Genomic DNA, 23,699 nt, shown 5'->3' with positions numbered 1-23,699 from the left:
CATGAACTATTATTAGTATTACTGTCCCTTTAGTGGCTTCAGGGCCCTACCCTGCATCATCTCTATAACCACCCCAGCCTAAGCTTCAAAATGAGTTCCTGATGTGTTCTTGATCTTACATGAAGAGCCCTGAGCTGCAGCTTCAAACTCCTAAAACCTACCAACAGAGTATGGCCATATGGCATGCCAGGTAGAAATGGTCACCCATGTTTTACCTATTTTTCCAGTTATTGTAATAAAATATTTTGGGGAAAAAAAAAAAAAAAACAACTTGAAGAAGGGTTTGTTCCAGTTCACATTTCCACAGTACAACCCATCATGGTGGGGATGCCCAGTGGTGGAGCTTGGAACAGCTGGTCACATCACAATCACATTCAGAAAACAGAGAAATGAATGCATACTGCTTTCAATCCCTTCTCTATTTATACTGTCTAGGATCCTAACCAGGAAATGGTACTACCTGTGTAGGCAGGTTTGCCCAACTCAGTTAATGTAATGGAGATAATCCCCATCGCCCGGTCTAGATTCTGTGAACTTGGCCATGAATATGAACCATCACACCCAGATAAGATAGCTACTCAATAGTCTAAAGGAGTTGCCAGCACTTGATTTACCAAAGATGGGTACAGGAAGCTTTATTGCTCATCCCAAAAACAACCCAAGAAATAACATTACTATCTCAATGGGGACATCAAAGGCAAAGAAAGGCCCAATGTCATCAAGGTAACAACAGCTAAGGCAGGATTCCAAACCACATCCCTCTGTCCTGAAACAAAGGAGATGACAGCTCCCAGCATGACCATGTAATGCTCTCTCCAGCACCTCATCCTGTGGCTAGGGAACCAGAGGGATGTGGGAAAGTCTTAAATCTGAACTACTCTCTCCCTCCCCAGAAGGCACATTATTATTAGCCCCCACTCCACCCTGGGAGGCCTATTTGTTCTCCTGGCCATTTTGCTTTAGGAAGCTTCGGTTTGAAAATGAGACAAATGGTTTCACTGCTGTCATAAGCAGGGAGAGGGGATCAAAAGAGACCTGTTTAAATGGCTTTTAAATATTCACGAGGAGAGCCGTGGGGTCTGCCCTTTCTCTCTTCTGCCCATCTTGTGCAGATAGCTTGTCATATCGGTGTGAGGCCACTGGCAGTGCCAAGGACAGTCACAGGAAGTGAAGCCAGCAGTGCTTGATCTCTTGCCCTCACAGGACCTTGCTTTGTTAGGAAAGTGGCTCAGGAAAGGGTCTTTGATGTGGCTTTCTCAAGCAGCCCAAGACAGGACACTCTGGGGAGCAACAGACAGAAAGAAATGACAATCCAATTAAAAGAAGCTTGCAAGAGGTTGGGAACTGATTTAGTCTCTTCAGATACATTTTGCTTGAATGCACCAAAATTTAAAATGTGGTTCCCTTTCGACCTAGCAATTTCCTTTCTAGGATACTAACTACACAAGTGTCCCAATACACTGGCAGGTATAATTGCAGACACACTTTTCAATTTGAAATCTGCAACCTGGGAAGTGACAAAGTAAACATGCATCAAGAGAGGAATGACTAGATAAATTATGATTCATCTGTACAGTGGAGCATACTGTTCAGAAAGTAAAGAGAATAGGGAACATGCCACAGCAGAAAAGGTTTTGCAAACACTGCTGTGCTGCCCAGTGTGTGGTGCACACCACTACAGTCCCAGCACTCAGGAGGCAGAGGCAAGCTGATCTCTGAGTCTGAGGCCAGCCTGTCTACACAGAGTTCCAGGCCACTCAGTGCTACAGAATAGAGAGACTCTGTCTACAAAAAAAAAAAAAAAAAAAAATGCAGGGTATAAGGCAATGTATATATGATGTCCCCATTTATATAAAATGTACAGGTGTATAAATATTTTTGCATGTAAAAGACAAGAGTAGTATATATCAGGCAGTTCATAATTAATTCTGGGGAATGCACTGGGGTTGGATGTGGCACAGAAGAGCCCTTCACTAATTGCTATATGGTTTCCTTTCATGGAAACTTTAATGGAAGCAGGTGGTATTTATGGTTTTAGGACTAGTTGGCCTCATACTTTTGAGATGTTTCTCTTACAGAAAAGTTAAGTAAATCAGACATATCACTCTAGAAAATGAAGCTTTAAGTACATAATTTTATGTTACATTTTAGCTCTTTTATTAGAATAAAATTCAATATAATAAATGGGAGAACTGTGAACATTTTGAGATTTATATTATCCATTTGATCTCAAGCTATTCTACTTCATAAACACATACTACATTTCAGCTTTATCAATATACCCTTAGTTATCATTCCCGTCTGGTTCATGAATTCTCACAAATCTGGACACTTGCCTGATTGGCATGTCCACCCAGGAACGCCAGCACTTTTAACCCTGAGTCTGGCAACACATGAAACACCTGGTTTTCTGAGGAGACACCCAGCCTCCTCTCTGAGTGCATTTGGAATTCACTCTTGTGGAGGTCTTAGCTATCTCTGTAACTGGTGGCCAGGGGCTTCTTCTGTGGTGATTCAGGGCTCCCGCTGAGGTGGCATTGTATGTACCTGCCATATCACCTGTAATATAGTTCTGGTGCACACGTGTGTCTCTCCACGCCCCACCATCCCCTTTCCACACCCCCAATAGGCCATAAGCTCTTCAAATCAAAGAGTGGGGTTTATTCATCTCAGGACCAGCATCCTGTCTCAGGCACAGTAGGCACCATATATTCCTACCTTTCCAGCGAACAAATAGAAGTAACCATCTTATTTCTAACACGTTCTCTTCTTCCCACTCACCCCACCCCCCAATTCTCTTCAGTACTCCTCCCCAGTTGGTAATTCAGTGGAGCAGTGTAGGCACTGCTAATTTGCCACTTCTTGGGTGAGAGCACAGTCCTTTCCAATTCAGTCATGAATAGAATTTAAAGGGCTTTATTTTTATATATTCAGTGGTTTTCAAAGAAAACTTGAAAAATTCAAAACTATTGAAACTGAATACTCCAGTGGGCCCTAAAATTCCCCCCAGACTCTTACAAAACAGTAGAGATGAGCATTTATGAATCACTAGAGGGTTAAAGACCGAGTCCCCGAATTATCAGTCTTAAATATTACCTCACAAGGAGTGCACAAGCACTGAGAACATAATCATGTCATTTACAAAGCCCTTTGTAATGGCTCCCAGTGATTTCAGCTTATTAGGGGCTGCTATTATCCTCTTACTCAGGGGTCATTAGCACATTCTTCAAGTAATATAGATCACATAATACCGAGTGACAAGGGAGAACAGGAAGTAGCTCAATGGTGATGTCTTTTAAAAAGGGCTGTCGCGGCCTTCTTCCTAGAGTGAGAACTATATCCTATGGAGTCTGAAGATGCTAGCCCCTCCTCCACTAAGTGAACCACTGCAGGTATTGTGGCTTACCAAAAGGGAATATCAACATTTACAATAAGCTTTCTCCATGCCAGGCAAAGTACCGAAACCCTTACTGTAACTTGCAAAACCCTCATGAAAATCCTTTGAAATAAGCTTATTTTCCAGACGAGAAAACTGAACCTCCACAGAGGTTAACTAACAAACATGCCTAAGTTTCCCCACAGGCTGAAAGGGGACGGGAAGTGATGAATATGGAAATGCACCTAGCAGGCCTCCTGTGAGCATGCATGGCCTCATGCCGCCCATGCAAGTGCGCTTTGGTCACCCTTGGCTGTGGAGAGACTGCAGGAAGACCGCACACCTCTCTCAGGCCTGTCAGACCAGTGGCTGATGACAACAGAGATGTAAGCGTTTAGGTTTGGGTCTCTCTGAGGGACAGTTGCAATGTGTTGTACATATTCGAGGGTTCCCCAATGAGTGAGCCAAGACTTTCCTGGACCTCTGACCCTACACTTCGGTTCCTTTCCCTCTCCTGTCCACAAGGCTGATGGCTGTAGATTCTCTACAAGCCCAGCTCTGTCTGATGGTAGGTGTGGATCTAATGCCTATAATCACGGTGGCAGGAAGCTGAGGCAAGAGGAGAACAAGCTGGAGCCAGCCTGTGCTACATAACAAGATCCCGTCCCCAAACAAAACAAAAGTTCTGCTTCTGAGCCCCTAGCCCATGACAGCCAGATTGGAACCAGTCATCTGACCCACATATATGCCTCATTCTTGCTGTATGACTTTTTCCTGATGGAACAATGGGTAGAAGACATCCATATGTCACTCTAAAGCTCGTCCTTGGGCCTCATCTCTGCCTCTTCTTATATCAAACATCTGTAGAGCTGTTAAGCACAAACAACCTTGTACATGCTTTGGCCCAGATTCCTGAAGGGAAAGCAGCCCCGGGCTCTCACCTAATCTACAATATCAGCCTCTAGCACACAGTTTCTGCACTTTGGACACTGAGATATATACTTATGAGTCTTCATTCTCTAACCCAATGTCCAGCCCACATGCTTTATCTGCCTGTTCATGGCTCACTTCCTACTACGTAAATAAGACCTGAGTGTATCTATGCAGCATTGTTAGGTGAATGTGGTCATCACCATACTTGGGAAATTCCATCATGCTGACATACTGTGGGGTCTCCTTTCATCCCAAATGGCTATTACACATTCGGTGTCCTCACTCAAGGAATTTTATGTTTTTAGTTTTTTATGGGAAAATATAGCATATAAGAGAATACAACAAGTATTCTTGGATTTCTTACAATACGTTAAAGAAATGCTTTAGAAATGAAAGCTAAGAGGATTAGCACAGCTCAGAACTTTCTGGAGAGCTTGTTCCAGTACTACAAACTCATAGGCAAAGCACTAACAAGGCTTCCCAAGCTCTAATGGATCCATCAGATGAACATGGATTCATGTTTAAGGAGAAGCACATTGATAAGAATGCTGAAAGTCCTCATCTATCAATACACATGCATTTTAGATTACACTTCTATTTGTATACTAATAGTCCAAATGGTGACATAGTGTTTACTCTTCATGGCTCACCAGGAGCATTCACATAAGTCCCTCCTGCTTATGTCTCCTTACTGACAGCTCACAGTGGATATCTTCTTTGTGAGAAAGGAATGAGCCTATACCCAGAGCTTGTGTAAGGATCAGAAGTTCAGAGCTTCGTGTCTTGACCTTGTGAGTCAAAAATCAAACAGTAACACCACAAAAAATGCACCAAGGTACAGAACATAGCTAACATTTTTTAAAAATGAAATGCTTTCTAATCAGCAAGAAAGAGAACAGAAGATAACAGCAGCTGAGGGGCTGTAGAGAGGATTCATCAGTTAAGAGCCCGTGCAGCCTTGGGAGAAGGGGAAAGGTCTTGGGTGGGGGTGGAATTAAGATGTGTCTTTTGATATGTTGACGATCTTGGGACATTGCTGCTCAACATCTGTCATAAGGAGTATATCTATACAGCTGTGATTTGTTGACTGGCAGGGACACTGGGGAATTTGTTGCGAAGCAATTCCATTGTTATGTAGACATCACAGAACAGACTTCTGTGACCCTACACAATGCAAGTCAGTCGCTTGATGTGGTCTCTTAATGCAATCAAGAGAAATGTTAAATAAAGCATGCTGGACCATAGCAAACTTACCTTTAAAGTAAAAGGAGTATACACTAAGGTAATGAAAAAGTACAGTGCAGTTAAAAAAAAAAAATCTATAAGCCAATACCATTACCTAGTTATTAGGTTCTGTAATGGTCACCCTTGTATCCACCAGGCAGTATGACAGGTTTGCACATGTGATTAACACATCAAACACATGAGGAATGCACTGTGCTGTGGCATTATGATGCCTATGCTATCAGTAGGGAATTTTCAGCCATCTTTGATTCTTTTGGAACCACTGTGGTGGTAAGTCACTGACCGGACCCTGTTATGTAACATACAACTGTATATGCTGTCACAGTGCTGCCTCAGAAGCTGGCGGCCTGGTGAGTTAACTGCAACCATAGCCAGGCCCCTCTCCCCAATGTGTGACACACGAGTCGGGGGTCATTTTTCATAGATTCTGATTAAATATATCTTGACAGAGTTTATAAAATATGTGTTGACTTACTTAGGGTTAAGGCTATTTAGTGCCCAAAGTTCAAGTAAGCTATTATATATATATTAACTACTTAAACACATATTAATACAGCCAAGCATGGTGTCGCCTGCCTATAATCCTAACACTCACAAAGCAGAGGCAGGAAGAGTGTAGACTCAAGGCCAGCAAAATCTTGTCTCAAAACCAAAACAACCAGTTGTTTGTGTGTGTGTGTGTGTGTGTGTGTGTGTGTGTGTGTGTGTGAGTGTGTGTGTGCGCACACACTGAATCAGTTACTTTTATGTTGCTGTGATAAAATATCATGATAAAAACAAATTTTAGATAAAAGCATTTTTTCTGAGTTTATGACCCAGAGGGATAAGAGTCCAAAATGGAGAGAAGGCGTGGCAGCGAGTAGCAGAAGCAGGAAGCTGAGTGATCACATTCCAGCTACCAACAGGACACACAGAGAGCGAGCAGGAAGTGCGGCAACCAGATGAACTCTCAGAGCCCACCCCAGTGATGTGCTTGCTCCACCAAGGCCCCACATCCTGAAAGTTTCCACACACCCCCAAACAGTGCCAACACCTGGGAACTAGGTGTTCACATACATGTGTATGCATTCATTTGTCACTCAAACCACCACACACATATATATGTGCAAATACAAAATTAACTATGTGTGTCCTGTGATCTTATCTATTATAAAACTAAAACAGCAATATAAATTTACAAAATAAGTCAAACATAAGGGAGAAAAACAGTTTCAATGTTTTTAAGTACAATGAAAAGCAGAGAAGAATGAGCTCCCATTGACTTCATTGCACATAAAATTGTTAACAGAGTCGAGAGGAGTGAGCTATGAGGAGAGCTCTCTTGGAAAGTCCATGGATCTGCTATGTTGAGATACTTGAAGGATGTTAGGTAGACCGAAGAAGTAGGATTGGTAAACTGAAATAACCACAGCAACAGAAATGACACCACAGAACTCAGCCTTGCTCCATCTGCGCGAGGCTTCAACCGCTGGTCAGGTGACAGAGGCTAGTCCACGAGAAGTCGGTCACTTTTTGCTATTGCTGGCATTTCTGTTTCCAAAGAGTCAAGTAAGAATCCATGGGTAACATGGGAGCCCTTATCCTTTTGGAGGAGGGGATGGGGTGGGGCGGGCTCTGGTGGAGCAGGAGGAAGGATGAGAGAGGAATCTGTGGTTGGTATGTAAAATGAATAAAAAATTTTCTTAAATTAAAAAAATCCACAGGTAAAAGTTCTATAACAGTTTTAGCTTTAAAAAAAAAAAAGTATTTTTTATCAATTCTTGCTTTCTAATGCAACACGCTACCTCTGGGGAAAGCGATGGCTTTGGTAGTGAAAGTCTCCAAACTGAAGTTGAGGAATATGGGAGGGTCAAGATGCCTGGCCTTAAAGTCTTCCAACCTTGGCATATACATATTGTGGGGTGGTGGCTTCACCAGGAACAATGGAAGATTTACCCAGGTGTGGAAATACGTGGCTTGAGGTACACACCTGCCTTGCACACTTAATATAGACGAGGAGAGCAAAACTTCACTTCAAATAGTGCTGTGCTCTCTCTGTCACCAAGGATGGAGCTGGCTTTGATACATTACAAGGAAACAGGTTTTCTAAGAAGACACAAATAAATGCCAAAGGGAAAAAAATCTTCACTTAAAAAAAAAAAAAAAAAGCCTAGGTGAAAGCTCAGGATGCAATTCTATACCACCATCAGAAGAAATTAAACAGGAATAGCAGAGCTTAACTTGACTGCTGCTTCCCTCTTCCGATCATGAAAACAACCACCTGGTAGGACACAAAATAAAGGATACAGCATACGGGGACTCAAAATGTTCTAATAAAGGAAGAAGCTACCACCAAATTGTCCCCAAACTGGAGCAGCAGTGTCCTCCGGAGTGACTTCACCCTGTCATTACCAGGCACTTACTCACAGAAGTAAGCGGAGGCCCTGACAAACTTCCTTCATATTGTTCAGGGCATCCGCCCCCTCCTGAGAAGTTCCTACTCTTCCTTTACAAAGAGCACGACAGTCTCCACCTCTGGCATTTCCTCTTTAATAAACAGCAACTCGTGAGTGATAGGAAAAACATCATTAAATGCATTTCCTTTAGTCAGGAAGTAATTTAGTTGCCATGGTAATCTTTGGGAAACTTGAAAAAGACTTTGGATGGGTCATTTCTAATGCTTGTTTCTAAGATTCTAGAACTTTAAAAAGTCCTGAAGGACAAAAAAAGTGAATATGCTTTCCTGTTCAATATATAATTTCAGACTCAGGGTCTGAAGTCAAGCTCTTCAAAATGCGACACCCATTACCTTTCTGACAATGACCACTTCATCCCCTCCTACCCCACCGTCATTCCCACAGCCTATCCAGATGTGCCCCACTGAGGAAAAGCAGTAACTTGGGTCTCTTTGGCAGGGACAAAATTCATGCATGAGACAAGCACTTTCCCATAATCGCCCCCAAAGCTTTTCACAGTGAACACTGTCATCCTCACCAGCCATGACAGCTTAACAAAGGAACAGTGACAAGTCAGAATTCAGTACATTCAGGCTGCTACCCCAAGGAAGCCACTGTCCAACAGGAGTCTAATGACTCACACCTCTAACTGCTCATCATCCACATCAGGGTTCAAAGAGTTTCAGAAACAGTCCAAAGACTTTTGAGCAAACAGATCCATTTGATGACTGACCTTCAAACCTTACAGCACCCTCCGACCATTCACCACAGATAATACATGAGCGTTTCTCAAATAGGATGTCACGGACCAAAGATGGCCAAAGGCCTTTCATCTAAAGAAAGACAATACTGTTGGCTTCAACAGACTCTGACTCTAGCCTGGCCTTTTTTCAAAGAACTTAATTAAAATAAATCAGCTCGTTGGAGTTGAATGAGCAGTCAGTCACATACCATTTGTTTCCTTCTTTTCTAAGGGCCTCTCCTGGTCATATCAGAATAAGATAATGGAAACGAAGACAGAAAAGGCCGTGTGGTAGGAAAGGTGCTGCTCTGAGAGACAGGAGACTACTCTGGTCCTCAGCAGACCACATGCCCTCTCTGTTGCTTCAGGAGGACTGAACTACAGGAAGCCATGTGGCTCAAGTCAGTGTACAAGACGAGATGAAGTTGGGCTCAAGGAGGTGGGTGGGAACTAGGCATCACCACAGTTGGAGCCTTCCGCTTCCCCACAAAGCAGGACAACGCTCCATGGACTCTTAGAACATCAGCCTGTTTGCTCTTACGAGCTGAGTCTTGAATTCCAGTCTCCATTCTGACCCTCCCTCACTGTGTGAACTCGGAGAGTCTTTGAGCAGCGGTAGAGTCTCATCTATACAAAGAGGGAGACAGCACCCACCTCACAGCAGATGGGGACAACCACGTGTGCTGACCACTGAGACCCTTTGAAACCCAGGGAGCATCCTCTAGGCCCTCTTGCTCTACCTGTCCCTAGACATCCATCAGACTGGGGGCCTTGGATATTCTACCTGTTCTACTGTGATGAGCCTGAACTGTGAGCTCTGTTCTGCTCTCCAATGCAGCACTAAATAGACCACCCCTTCTTCAGACACATGAATCCAGCAATCATATCACATAGCAGCCCTTCCAGGAGGTGCTCTGGCCTCCATCATTAGTAACACGGCCTCTTAAATACTCTTCAGTGTTCCCTGATCACTCCTTCCCTCCCCCTCTACAGTCTCCCAGTGAATGACTCACACAAATACTACTTCTCCAGGAAGTGGGCGAGGGGGCAGGTGGAGGTTGTAGAGTCCCATGAAGGTTCCTGGGACACACTCACTATGAGGGAGGTGCTGTTGCCTGAGCAAACCTCATTAGCTTTCCAGCTGCCTGGTATGTGGCTCTTTCTATTGACGGTGATTATGCAAATGTGGTATTTGTTTTAATGAGCATGTCAGGTGTGTTTGGCTGTGCCATTATATATGATTGACTGTGGCATTAAAGTAACAACTTGATGCCAACTGTGTAAGACAACCTAGAGGTGTGAAAATAAAGATCTGGAATTTTTCTAAGAGGGGCACAACCACCCTGGGCAAAGGAGTCCCGATTCTGTAAACTAGTTCCCATGGCAGGAAGTGTAAATTCAGATAGTCAACTTATACCTAGGTGTCTTCTGCCAAATTCCTCCGGAAGCGTGGGAGTGGCTTGAGACTCTAGCTGGTTGTACTGGTCACCTTTCTGTCACTATGACAAAATACTCAAGAGAAATCCAGGTTGATTTTGGCTCATGGCTCGGGGGTTTCGACCCTGGTGGGCCACCCCTCTGCTTTTAGTCCCGTGATGAATCAGAAACACCATGGTGGAGGAAAACTGCTTGTCTTGTGGCAACTAAAAGGCAGAGAGACATAGCGTTTGTCAGCGCGGGGCTAGGGCACAGGAAAGACTTTCAAAGACATGTCCCCAGCACTCTACTTCCTCTATTTAGGCCCTCCTGCCACTGGACTAACAGCCCACTCAGTTGCAAACTCATCAATGCATTAGACTACAGAGGAGATCAGCATTCTCATGATTCAATAGCCATACCACCACATGTGAGCAAACCTTCAACGCATGAACTTTTAGACTGTTTTAGATCCATGTCACAACAATGGTCATTTGCTCCAGAGAAGCCATCCAGATGAGGCAACTGTCCCTGATAGAGCACCTGGCAATGGGAGAAGAAGGAAGGTAAATCTCTTCATCCTGGCAATACAGGATGACACCAGGGTTTGGGAGTCAAGCCACATGTGGTGGTTTAAATGAGTACAGCCCCTGTAGGGTCATATACTTGAATGCTTAGTCACCAGAGAAGGGAACTGTTTGAAAAGTATTAGAAGGGTTAGGAGGCATGCCTTTTTGGAGGAAATATGTAATTGGACATGAACTTTGAGGTCTCAAAGGCCCATGCCAGGCCCAGTGCCTGTGACTCTGTCTGTCTGTCTGTCTGTGTCTCCCTCCTCCCTCCCTCCCTCCCTCTCTGTCTCCTATTTGCAGATCAGAATGTAAAGCTCTCAGCTACTGCTCCAGAACCATGCCTATCTGCTTCCTGCCATGATGCTCACGGACTAAGTCTCTGAAATTGTAAGCAAGGCTTAAATGCTTTCTATTTTAAGGGTCGCCTTGGTCATGGTGTCTCTTCAAAAACAGAACAGTAACTAAGACACCACACCTGGGTTTACCATTTGCTTTCTGCTCTTTCTTGCTGAAACATCTTAGAAAAGTTACTCTGTGTTGATCTTGCCCTTTGTTTTTCGAGTCTGTCCTAGAACTCACTATGTAGATTAGACTGGCCTCAAACTCACAGAAATCTGCCTGCCTTTGCCCCCCAAGTGCTGGTATTCAAGGCATGCACCATGAGCCCAACTTGGATTTTCTTATAGCTAGAGAATAAATAACACCTATGTCCTGGATAGTTTCATGACAACTTGATACAAGCTAGAGTCATCAGGGAGGAGGAAGTCTCAATTTAAAAAATGTCTCTATAACATCAGGATATAGGCAAGCCTGTGGGACATTTTCTTAATTAGTGATTGATGAGGGAGGGCCCAGCCTATTGTGGGTAGAGCCACCTTTGGACAGGTAGTCCTGGGCTCTATAAGAAAGCAGGCTGATCAATCATACCACAAGGACACTTGTTCAACTATGTTCATAGCAGCATTATTCATAATAGCCAGAACCTGGAAATAACCTAACGCCTCTCAACTGAAGAATGGATAAAGAAATGTGATACATTTACACAATGGAGTACTACTCAGTTGTTAAAAACAATGGCATCAGGAAATTCAAAAACAAATGGATGGAATGAGGAAAAAAATCATCCCAAGTGAGGTAATCAAGATCCAGAAAGACAAACACAGGGAGTACTCACTTATAAGTAGATATTAACTGTAAAGTAAATGATAATTATGCTACAGTCCACAGACCCAGAGAGACTAGGTAACAAGGAGGGCCCAAGGGGAACACATGGATCTGCATTGGAGGGGAAATAGAAGAGATTTCATCAGCAAACAGGGCAGGAGGGGATGGGAACACAGGAACCAGGTGGAGGTGGGGTGAGGGGGGGGTACTGAAAGAGCCAACTGGAGAAGGGGGTACTTGGGGGTCAGGTAGAAACCTAGTGCAAGGGAAACCCCACGAATCTACAAGGATGACCCCAGCTAAGACTCCTAGCAATGGAAAATATATAGCTCCAACTTGTCATCTTCTGTGACAGGCAAGACTTCCAGTGGAGGGATTGGGACACCAACCAAGCCACATACCCTTCGACCTACACTCTGTCCTACCCTTGGGATGTGCTGGGGTAAGGGTGGTGCAGAGATTGTGGGAGTGGCCAACCAATGACTGGTCTAGCCTGAGACCCATGCCACAAGAGTGAGCCCACCCCAGACCTGAAGCGCCAGACCCAGAGCCTGGATGGCCCAGAGACCTAGGATAGAGCCAAGCACACTGAAAGATAAAGATTTCAAGGTAATGATGCCTAAGGATAATCTTCTATACACATAGATTGGTGCCTACACCAATTGTCATCAGAGAGGCATCATCCAGCAACTGATGGAAACAGATGCAGACCCACAGCCAAACATTAGGCTGAGCTCGGGGAATCCTGCAGAAGAGAGGGAGGAAGGATTGTATGAGAACAGAGGTCAAGGACACCAAAAGAAAACCTACATAATCAACTAACCTGGATCACAGGGGCCCACAGAGACTGAACTGACAAGCAGGGAGCCAGCATGGGACTGACCTAGGCACTCTGCATATATGGGGCAGTTGTATAGCTTGGTCTTCTTGTGGGACTCCTAACAGGGGCTGTCTCTGACTCTTTTACTGGCTTTTAGGACCCTACTCCTCATACTGGGTCACCTTGCCCAGTCTTAATACAAGGGGAGGTGCTTAGTCTTACTACAACTTGATATGCCGTGTTTTGTGGATATCCATGGGAGGCCTGAATAGAAATGGAGGAGTCGGGGAGGGGAGGCAGAAGGGAGGCCTGGGGGGAGGGGAGGATGGAAAATAAATAATTTAGAAAAAAAGAGAGAGAGCAGGCTGAACCAGGCAGTGGAAGCGCACACCTTTAATCCCACCACTCTATCCCAGACCAGTCTCTGTGAGTTCAAGGCCAGCCTGGTCTACAGAGTGAGTTCCGGACAGCCAGAGAGCTACACAAAGAAACCCTGTATCAAAAAAACAAAAAAACAAAACAAAAAATCAAACAAACAAGCAAACAGGCTGATGAAGCCATGTAGATGGAGCCGGTGAGCAGCACCCCTCCATGGCTTCTGCATCCGCTCCTGCTCTAGATTCTTGTCCTGTTTGAGTTCCTGTGTTGACTTCATTTGATGATAACAATGATATGGAAGTGTAAGCTGAATAAACACTTTCCTCCCCAATCTACTTCATAGAATCTTGTAAAATTTTAATGGGATGCAACCCTTAAAAGGTTCAGCACAGTGCATGGGCCAATGCATTGTTTGTATTATTAGAGGTGAGGACCACCAAATGTGTCTGCTTCCTGTTCTTAGTCCTGGCTGACAGAGAGAATGCTTGACTGTGGATTCCTCTTCCTATTTTTCTCTCACCTCCTGCCTCTGCCTACTAACTCCTTCTCCAGATGTATTACATAACAATCAATACTCCTGAAGATTCACACAAGAAAACTGCGACCCTCTCTTCTTATGGGCTGCGACGGCAGACAGGATCTGCAAAGGAACTGATTAACCTGGAAGACCCTTTGTTCTTTCATCATGTATGCTTGGGTGTGGAGGAAGGGTGGCACAAAACAGGACCAGCGCCAGCCATTCTCTGATACACAGATGATGAAAGCAGCACCTTGTGACTGTCTCCATCACCAAGACAACAGGGTGTGCCCACGCCCACTTCCATGTCTTTGATTTCACCACCTGTCTCTTTGTTGCCCTCACCCTCCCCTGCCACAGCTCACAGTGGTTGATATTTCAGGAAAGCCACATACGGCTGCTAGTGAAGGAGAAATGGCATGGGCTACCACGTGACTGCTTGCCTTTCTACTCCTGACAGTACAAACAGATACAGTGGGGAAACGCACCAATGACAAAACTGACGATTGTCTTCATTCTTATTTATGGCACGTTGTGTCTGAAGGCTTCGTAACAGCTCCTGCGGTCACACAGACAAACTCAAACTCCTCATCCGGAGAGACTGAGAACTGAGAAGGGCAGTAAGCCCACCTGACCTTCGGTCTTATTCTCCTTCCAACCATCTCCAAGTCTTTTAGAGCTTTGGGGTGAGTGCTGGCAAAAGTGGGGATGGTGTGCCTTGATCTTGACAAGTTCTTGTGGATAATGTCGCTTAATTCACTCTTTATAAATGTCAGACTCTTCATGTCTATTCCCCTCTGAATTAAAGTCATGGACTAATGAGGAATCCAGGACTTGACCACCTGTGAATGGACACAAATTTAGCCTATGCCCTCCTGGATCTTTCTGTTTGTACTCTACATAGGTTTTACTATATCTTAGTATAAACACTAAAGGCTTTGCTGAAGTTAGAAATTTTTGGAACAGTTTGTCTTTAAGATCCATAGGCAATCAAAAAAAAAAAAACCTTTTTAATAACTAAAGGTATCAACCTCTCACTCAAGAAAATTTTAATCAGTATTTCTAATGAAATAAAGTGATTTGATTGTTCAAACCAGCTTGTTCAAAACCATGCAAAAGTCAAAATAACTCATTGACAGTTGAGAATTAGAGATAGTTTCCAGATCCCAAGATGGAGTTGAAGTGAGCAACCAGAGAAATGGCACAATGTGAAGTAAGGCCTGGCCTGGAGAGGAGGCCTTGCCAAGCAGGCAGCAAAGTGACCCCTCACCCCTCACAGCAGAGACACAACTCATCATATGCTACTATCTCTTCAATTTAAGAACAGCACTTAACAGGCTTATTTTAGAATCTGATTCATTATCATTTTTAGGAAATTTAATGATCTTAAGCCTCCTCTATACTACGTGTGACTGCGCCTAATTCAAGTTCACATCCTTCGCAGAAAGGTGGGACATTGGTCCTAATTTTATCCACTAGTGTGACCGAAGACACAAAGCATCAGATTGGAGATCAGGAGACCTTGGCTCTATTTCGGGCTTGGTCATTGATTTCTGGCTTTTCTTAAATGCCATGATTTTTTCCACTCATTATACATGGGTATTAATGCCTGGCTTTGTCAGGTGTCATTAGAATGAATTACGGCATCATTATTCATTTAAAAACTATCGGTGCCCTAGGAGAGAGCACCACCAGTAAAGTGCTTGCCAGACAACGAGGACTTGAGTTCAATTCCTATCACCCGCACAAAAGAACCCAAGCGCGCCAGGGCAGCCACTGTTGTGGTTTATAGGATTCTTTACAACTGAGTAGGACTACTATGGTTTCCCCCATGGCAGCTTGCATAGTACCCTCCAACACTGTGAGAGCCAGGCCTCAGCTGATCCCTAGTGGTGCAGCAGTGACACTCAGTAGGATGGGATTCATGTCTGTGCTATAAATCTAGCCAAGCATCCGTGGCTGGTGAGATCATGGACTCTAGAGGAGAACTTATTTGAATTTTCAACAGTATGGTTACCTAAACAAGACGTGCATAATGATCACACTGGTCAACATGCCAACATGAATGGTGGAAATTTTACAAGGATCCATCCTTAGATGAAGAGCTACAAATAATCACTGGCTTTTGAAGGGAGAAGGAATCCTTTTTCCCCCCCCCAGGGATGAGCTTCCTGATAGATTACCTAATCCCAAGTGGTCAGCCCTAAACACATGTACATATAAACAACACGAAATGGACCCAGGAGGTATTAGATAGATAGATAGATAGATAGATAGATAGATAAATAGATAGACAGACAGACAGATAGATAATGGATGGATGGATGGACAGTTGGATGGACAGACGGATGATAGGTAAGTAGGTAGGTAGATAGATGGTAGATAGGTAAGTAAGTAGTTAGGTAGGTAGGTAAGTAGATGGATGATAGGTAGGTAGGTAGACAGATAGATAATAGATAGGTAGAGTGATACATGACAGCTAGATGTAATGCACACATACATATATATATATATATATATATATATATATATATATATATATATATACACACACACACACACATAGAAACACATTCACAGAAAAAGAAAAAAAAGAGAGGGAACTGCTGAGTACATACTGTGTACTAAGTACTATCCTATTTGAAATAAATACAAAAATGAACAAGAAAGATATGACTCATAACCCTATAGAACTTTTATTTACTTGAGATTTTTTAAATTTTTAAGTTATTATCTTATTATTTTATGTGTATGAGTGTTTTTGCCTGTATGCATGTCTTTGTACCACCTGCAAGCCTGGTGCCTGTGGAGGCCAGAAGAGGCCATTGGATCTCCTGGAACTGGAGTTACAGAAGACTGTAAACCACCATGAAGATGCTGGGTATTGAACCTGGGTTTTCTGGAAAAGCAGCCAGTGATCTTCTGAGACATCTCTTCAGCACTCAAAATATTTTTATTGGTCTGGGGGTTCTCAGTGGTAGAATACCTGCCTAGTATGCGGGAGACCCTGGTTGATCTCAAAACTCTAGAATCCACTAGTTGACACATTTTTTTTTTTCAGGAACCAGTGAGCACACAAAGTTAGTAAGTCAACAACTATTTCCTAAATGTTTACATATGTAAGAACTGTACTAAAAATAACAACAAACAAAAATATCCTTCACCAAACCCATGGCATAGTAAGAAGACAGAGGTCATGTTCATCACCCCATCCTGTTTCTCCTAAGTCCAGCACAGGATTCAGTGTGTGTAGCTGAAGTTTTCCTGTGTCCTGTCTGGCCTGCGGTCAGGACAAATCTCTTACCCACTGTCCTGCAGCCTTTTATAAAATAATCACACAGAGGCTTAATGTTAATTATAACTGCTTGGTCATTTGCTCAGGCTTATTACTGACTGACTAGCTCTTACACTTAAATTAATCCATAATTTTTATCTATGTTTAGCCATGTGGCTTGGTACCTTTTCTCAGTTCTGCCTTGTCATCTTGTTTCCACTGTGTCTGACTGGCAACTCCTGACTCAGCCCTTCCTCTTCCCAGAATTCTCCTTGTCCCACCTATACCTCCTGCCTGGCTACTGGCCAATCAGCATTTTATTTATCAACCAATCAGAGCAACACATTCACAACATATAGAGCAACATCACCTATCAAGTATGAGCCCCTCAAGACACACAAGTGGTCAGGCCCTGCCCCCAGACTACTCTAACAGCCATAAGGGCCATGAGGGCAGTTTCCAGCCCTTCAAGAAGCAGGTGGCCAAGCTCTGCCCTACCTGGGGGTGGGGGGGGGGGGTAGGGACTAAGCCCCAGATCAGGCCACAGAATCCCACAACCCCTGAGCTTGCCCCAAGATGAAGCCACAAAACTCCCATCAATCCCAGGCCACTCTGGAACCCCCCCCCCCCACCGTCCCACCATGAAACCTATATAAAGCTTGACTTTGGCTCAGTTCCCTGACGCTTCTCTTTGGAGCAGAGGATGCCACCCTCGTGTGTTCTTCCCTCCCAATAAAGCTCTTGTGTGAGGTTTGTTTGTGGTGTGGCTTTGTGGTGTGCCTTGCCTCTCAGCTGCCAGGATACCTTTCCCCTCAGAGCTATAACACATACACTCAGTATTCAATACTGCTATATATGAATGGTCAAGAAATGTGCATTGTTTTCTTTGAGGCAGAATTTTGTTATATATGCCAGGCTGGCCTTAAGTTCACTAGCAAGTCAAGTAAAATCAGTGAGCTTCCTGTCTTGGCTTCCCCGTAATTGGGATTACAGGCATGTACAATCATACCCAGCTCTCTTTCTTTAGTGTGTGTGTGTGTGTGTGTGTGTGTGTGTGTGTGTACGCACACGCGTGATGTGAATGTATGCACATGCACATTTGTATGTGGGAATGTGGGTACATGCATGCCATAGTGCATACATGCAGGTGAGAAAACAATCTCACATATCAATCCCTGCCTTCTACTCTATTTGAGACAAGGTCTCTTGTTTACCTCTGTGGACGCCAGGCTAACTGGCCTGTAAGCTTCTGAGGATCCTCCAACCTTCATCTCCTATCTACCCATGGAATTCTATGATTAGAGATGTTCGGGCTACACAAGATCTAGAGATTTGAACTCAAGTCCTCATGCTCGAGTGGCAAATGTTTTTACCCATGAACCGCCTGCCTGGCCCATCCATTCATTCATTTTGAGGAATTTTCTACAGACATTTGAAATGGGAACAAAGCCTACTTTTGTTAAAAGTACAGACAATGAGTCTCATGTACATTCAGATCTGAAAACCACACATCGCATATCTATAACTCTGGGCACAGAGCTCCCTTGTTTGTACCATGACAATTTGTATATGTCACAAATAAGTCATCAAATAATAGCCCCAGACTAATGCATGTGAATGGGATTTATAAGTATTTTAAAAGGCATTTTTCTGGGCAGGCTTCTGAATCATTTCCTGCATCACTTCCAAAGCAACCCTGATCATTTACCTTTGCGATGGTTCTGTGCTGCTCCGAGCTGTAGCATCTTTGGTGTGGGTAACCGGAATGCCTCAGGATACACTGCTGTTTTTCAGCTTTGAGTCTGCAGCACCAACATTTAAAAATCTAGATTCCCATGACATCTTCCCAGTTCTTTCTAGCCTCGATTTTTGTTTCTTTTACTGTTCTTTTTTCACTTGCCACACTATTTTGACTGCTCAAACAGCCACACACACACCAGACAACTGGAGGATTACCCAGGTTTCCTTTCGAGAAAGTGCTGGTTCCAGAAGACAGGAGAAATACATTAACACATCCCTTAGGAAGTTATGTAAGACTCGGGTTAACCTATAATTATTAAATAAAGTCTTCAGAGTGGGAAACCATAAACCCAAAGACTGCAAAGAGCCAGAATGAGCTGCCCCTGCAGGCGGGCACTCCCCAGCAGCAGGGACTGTCATGTGGGCAGGGGTGGGAGCGACCCTCATATCCTCCCATCAGTGGCCGACTGCTGGTCTGGCTAGGTTCTCCAACATTTCCTGCGGGACATTTGATGCCAGAGCTTGGATCCTCAACAGACAGGGGGTTCGGGGCTCTGATACATTGAGACTGCATTTTCAATCTACTTTGTTGCAATGAAAGGGGAGAGAGATGGGAGAGGAGGAGGGGGGAGAGGGAGAGACATAGTCATGATATGCCAGAGAGAATTTGATATTTATAGAGAATCCTAAGAAAGCATGTTTACCGTTTTTAAATAACAAAACCCAAACGTATTTCTAGGCCTTACCCCACCACTACCACCACCAAAATCCTAAGTATTTCTGACCTCAGCTTTGCTAGGAAGAAATTTACATTTTAAATTATAGCAGTCACTCTTCATTTGTCTCAAATTCTACAATAATAATTCACTACATTTAATAATTTGGTCATACAAAACATTAATATGCTTGATTTATAAGTTGTGTCTAAATTCAGCAAGAGCACATGAGGAGTGAGAGCCCAGAACAGAGATGGGATGTGAGAGGAACGTGGTGCCTGGCTGGAGGCAGCCTGAAGCCACCAGACCAGTACATCTCTAAAGTGTTCTCAGACTTGCCTGAAAGGGACCGAGGGGCACAGGACCCAGGAGAAGGGAAGGCAAGTGGCTGGGTTGAGGGGACACTCTGAGGACACCCCGAGCTCCTGCTTGGTCTGTGTCTGGTGCTGGTTGCACACAGCTCAGACCTCGGATAGAGACTGTAACAGGAAGCCCTGGTTTCCACGTGAAGCTGGAAGTCTGTCTGCAAAGCGAGCACAGCATCTTCTCAAAATGAGTGACAGCACTAACACTGGCCATTCAAACCTTCATGCTCAGGATTTTCTTGGCAGAAACTTAATGTGAAGGCGGCAAACCGCTGTGCTTGGACATGGTCCCGTGTGCACTGTGCATTGTGGTTCCCAGCACCGCCCTCATAAGAAACAGCAGGGGGCGCTCAAGAGGTGGAGCGTGCTGTAGGACTATTGGGTCACTGTTAGTACGCTCTGGGAGGATTTGGTGTAGCTCTCCCTGCTGGGTTCTCTTGCAAGGTTGCTATAAAAGAATAAGCCTGGCTTTTCTGTCTTCTGTGGCTTCCTGTCTCATCATATGCTATCCCCTCTAACCTGAGCTGCCATGGATGTCCGGCCATGATACGACACAGCTGGAGAGCGGAATATTTACCAGAACTGAGCTGATGTTAGTTAGCATCATGTTCTTGAATCTCTGAAACTGGGAGCTAAATAAATAAACCCTACTCTTTATATATTACAGAGCCTCCAGAATGCGGTTATAGCAATCGAAGTCTGACTAATACAAAAACAAGGTAGCTTTGGTTTGGTTTGGTTTTCTAATTTACTGCTGGTTACTACTCACTCTATCAGACAGGATTTCATAAATATTTTTGCCCCCTGTTTTAGTTTTCTAGGAATTTATTTTTAGATTTCTTTGTTCTATTTGTGTGTGTGTGTGTGTGTGTGTGTGTGTGTGTGTGTGTGTGTGTGTGTTTTATCTGCATGTATGTCTGTGTACCACATGCATGCCTGGTGCCCACTAAGTTCAGAAGAGGGTGTTACATCTTCTAAAACTGAAGTTATAGTAGGTTGTGAAATGCCATGTGAGTTCTGGGAATTGAAGAGTAACAAGTATTCTTAACAGCTGAGCCATCTCTCCAGCCCCCACTCCCCTTCGTTTTTAAAAGGGTAATTTATAAGACTGTCTCTCTCTGAAAGGTCTTCAATTTCACTTTCAAAATATAGAGGCATATTGTTACTTTTCCTTTTTTTAACACAAGGGTGTAGGCCATACCTGTTCAGTGATAGGAAATTGGATTTATGGGAAGGGGTTAATACATGAACCAAATGATATTACAATGCCTGGTCTGTTCTGACATACCTTTCATGATGTCTGCCTTCCCGAGGTGATATTTTGTCTTTCCAGTTAGACTAATAGCCTCTGCACTAGCGAGTCACCAAGTATTTGTTGAGTCATGATTGACATAAGCTAGGGAGGGGGAAGTAAAATACTCTATTACATGTCCATTTTCAAGGCAGCAAAACGTATGAGATACTGTCACAGAGGCTCACAAAAAGAGCTGCAGTGTGGAGTTTACATATATGGCTAGCCTGGGAGCTATAAGCTGAGAGAAATATAATGTAACAAAATGTTCTTAGCATTTATTTGCTTAGAAAAACTGGAGAAATCAAGATGCGGAAGATATTGGTAGTGTCTGCTAAACTGTCTGTTATTAAATATATTGTCGAGGGAATAAATCTTTTTGTTGTATAGTGTAAGAAATGGCTTTTAACAAGGTGCTGAAAGTAGAGAGATAAGGGGAAAGATACTGATAAAGTGCTCTTTGTTAAAACAGCAGCTGCCATTTCCCTCATTTCAATCCTATTAAAAGACAACAGTGGCAACAAAAATTAATAATCCCTAAACATTTCACACTATATACTTTTTAACAGTACTCACATGAAACAATTTACTAGACTGTCTCAAAGAAACTCTGTTTTAGTAAAAGCTTAGAAAATTATCCCTCCAGAGGAGTATTTCCAACAAGTCAATAATGATACAAAAATAATCTAACATGCCTGCGCCTGGCATACCCAAGGATAGCAGGAATATGGCTGCATGCCCCACATTTTTCCCCTCTTCCCTGTCTCCAGAGACAGACACTACAACACACCATCCTCTTAAGGCCACACAGGAAAGGATGCAGCCCAAGTTCATCTCTCTCCAGGTCCAGCCATCTCCACCTCTTCCCATCCCCTCCACGTCTGTTGCATCTTGTCTGCCAACTGCTATCTCTTTACATGGTCAAGGCTCAGTCCTCCCCCACCACCACCTACTGCAGCCATCTCCTGTCTGGACTTTCTGCTCTGAGTCTCCTCTGCTTCAATGTCACCCGAGTGGATGCTCCAAAAACTAGAAACATGATATTTTCATTCGGCCAGCCCCTCAATGCCTACAGTAACTGGAAGGCAGGAATGTTGTCTTACATCCTTACAACTCAGTACAGATGCTGCCACACTGTTGAAAATTTCTGGAACAAAAGGTGTCATGAGCCTTTGTAACCTGGTCTACTGTCTCTCCAGATAAGTTCACAGCTCTCAACTGCTCTGTATCCCAAACACATGATGCACTCTTACTTTCCTGATCTTTGATGGAGCCATTTTGTATTTAAAGTATTCTTTATTCAGAGGCTGGAGAGGTGGCTCAGTGGTGAGGTGCACTTGCTGCTCTTACAGTGGACCTGAGTTTGTTCCTAGCACCCACATCAGCCTATAACTCCAGCTCCAGGGGATTTGATGACTCTGAGGGCATCTGCACTCACAAGTGCATGCATGTGCACACACACACACACACACACACACACACACACACACACACACTTCACATAATTAAAAATAAGATAAAAGCGTAAATATATTCTTGACCCATTTTTATTCTGCCCACTCCTCCCCAGTTACAGATGTCTTCTGAATCTGGGATATTTGTGTTCAATCATAGGTATCTGATGAACGAATGAGTGAGTGAAAATGAGCTAACAATTTCCCTAAGCACTTGCCTCTATTCCTACAAAACCTTAACCAGACTTCCCCATTAACATAATTCCAGACTCACTTCTTCATGCTTATGCTACATCAAAACCTAATACAGCTCAGCATAATGGAGCACACCTTTTTTTTAATTAAAGATTTTTTTTAATTGATTTTATATACCAATCATAGATCCCCCTCTGAAGCACACCTTTCATGCTAGCACTCAGTAGGGAGAGACAGGAGGATCTCTGTGAGTTCAAGGCTGGTCTACATAGCAAGCTCCTGGATATCCCAGACCCTGTCTTGAAAAACAAATAAAATAGAAGTTGGCTGGATCCACATATCTAGTATGCTTACAGCTTTTTTGTCTACTTCCTCATCTAAAACACGGAAATGAGAAAATACAGCACGTTATTTAGGAACAGGGAAAACTCGGAACACAAAACATTTATGTATGAAGAAGCAGAGAGGTGTGTGTTGAATTAGGAGTTTTCGTGTATTGTGCTTCATTGTCATTTAATAAGTCAATAGCTCATCAAAGCAAGCGCGCGCGCGCGCGCGTGCGCGTGTGTGTGTGTGTGTGTGTGTGTGTGTGTGTGTGTGTGTGTGTGTGTGTGTGTGTGTGTGTGTGTGTGTGAAGATAGAGGCAGTGCTACTTATACCTAAGACACTTTGTTCCCCAGGGAACAGGGTGTGGCAGTTAATGGAGACACCTCTGGCATCTTGTTTCAGACTTCAAGAGGATCCACCTTCAACAGCAAAAACTGGCTTCTCAAGCCTGAGGGGGTGCCGAGGTTCTCTGAGAGGGGACCAGAAGATGGACACTGCCCTCCTCAGCATTAAGGACAAGCTGCTGCTCAGGGACTCCAGATGCCATCTTCCTGGGATGCAGCTCCCTCCAGCTGACATGAGCACAGAAAGTGTAGACTATTACTACAAAAATGAATCCTAGCTAGCAAATTTAATTAGGGAGAACAATTTGAAACAAAGGGCTGGAGAGATGGCTCTGAGGTTAAGAGCACTGGCTGCTCTTCCAGAGGTCCTGAGTTCAACACACTCACACAGCAGC

Source organism: Onychomys torridus, chromosome 2 (assembly GCF_903995425.1).
Source record: "Onychomys torridus chromosome 2, mOncTor1.1, whole genome shotgun sequence".
NCBI lineage: Eukaryota > Metazoa > Chordata > Mammalia > Rodentia > Cricetidae > Onychomys > Onychomys torridus.
This window is presented reverse-complemented; position numbering follows the sequence as displayed.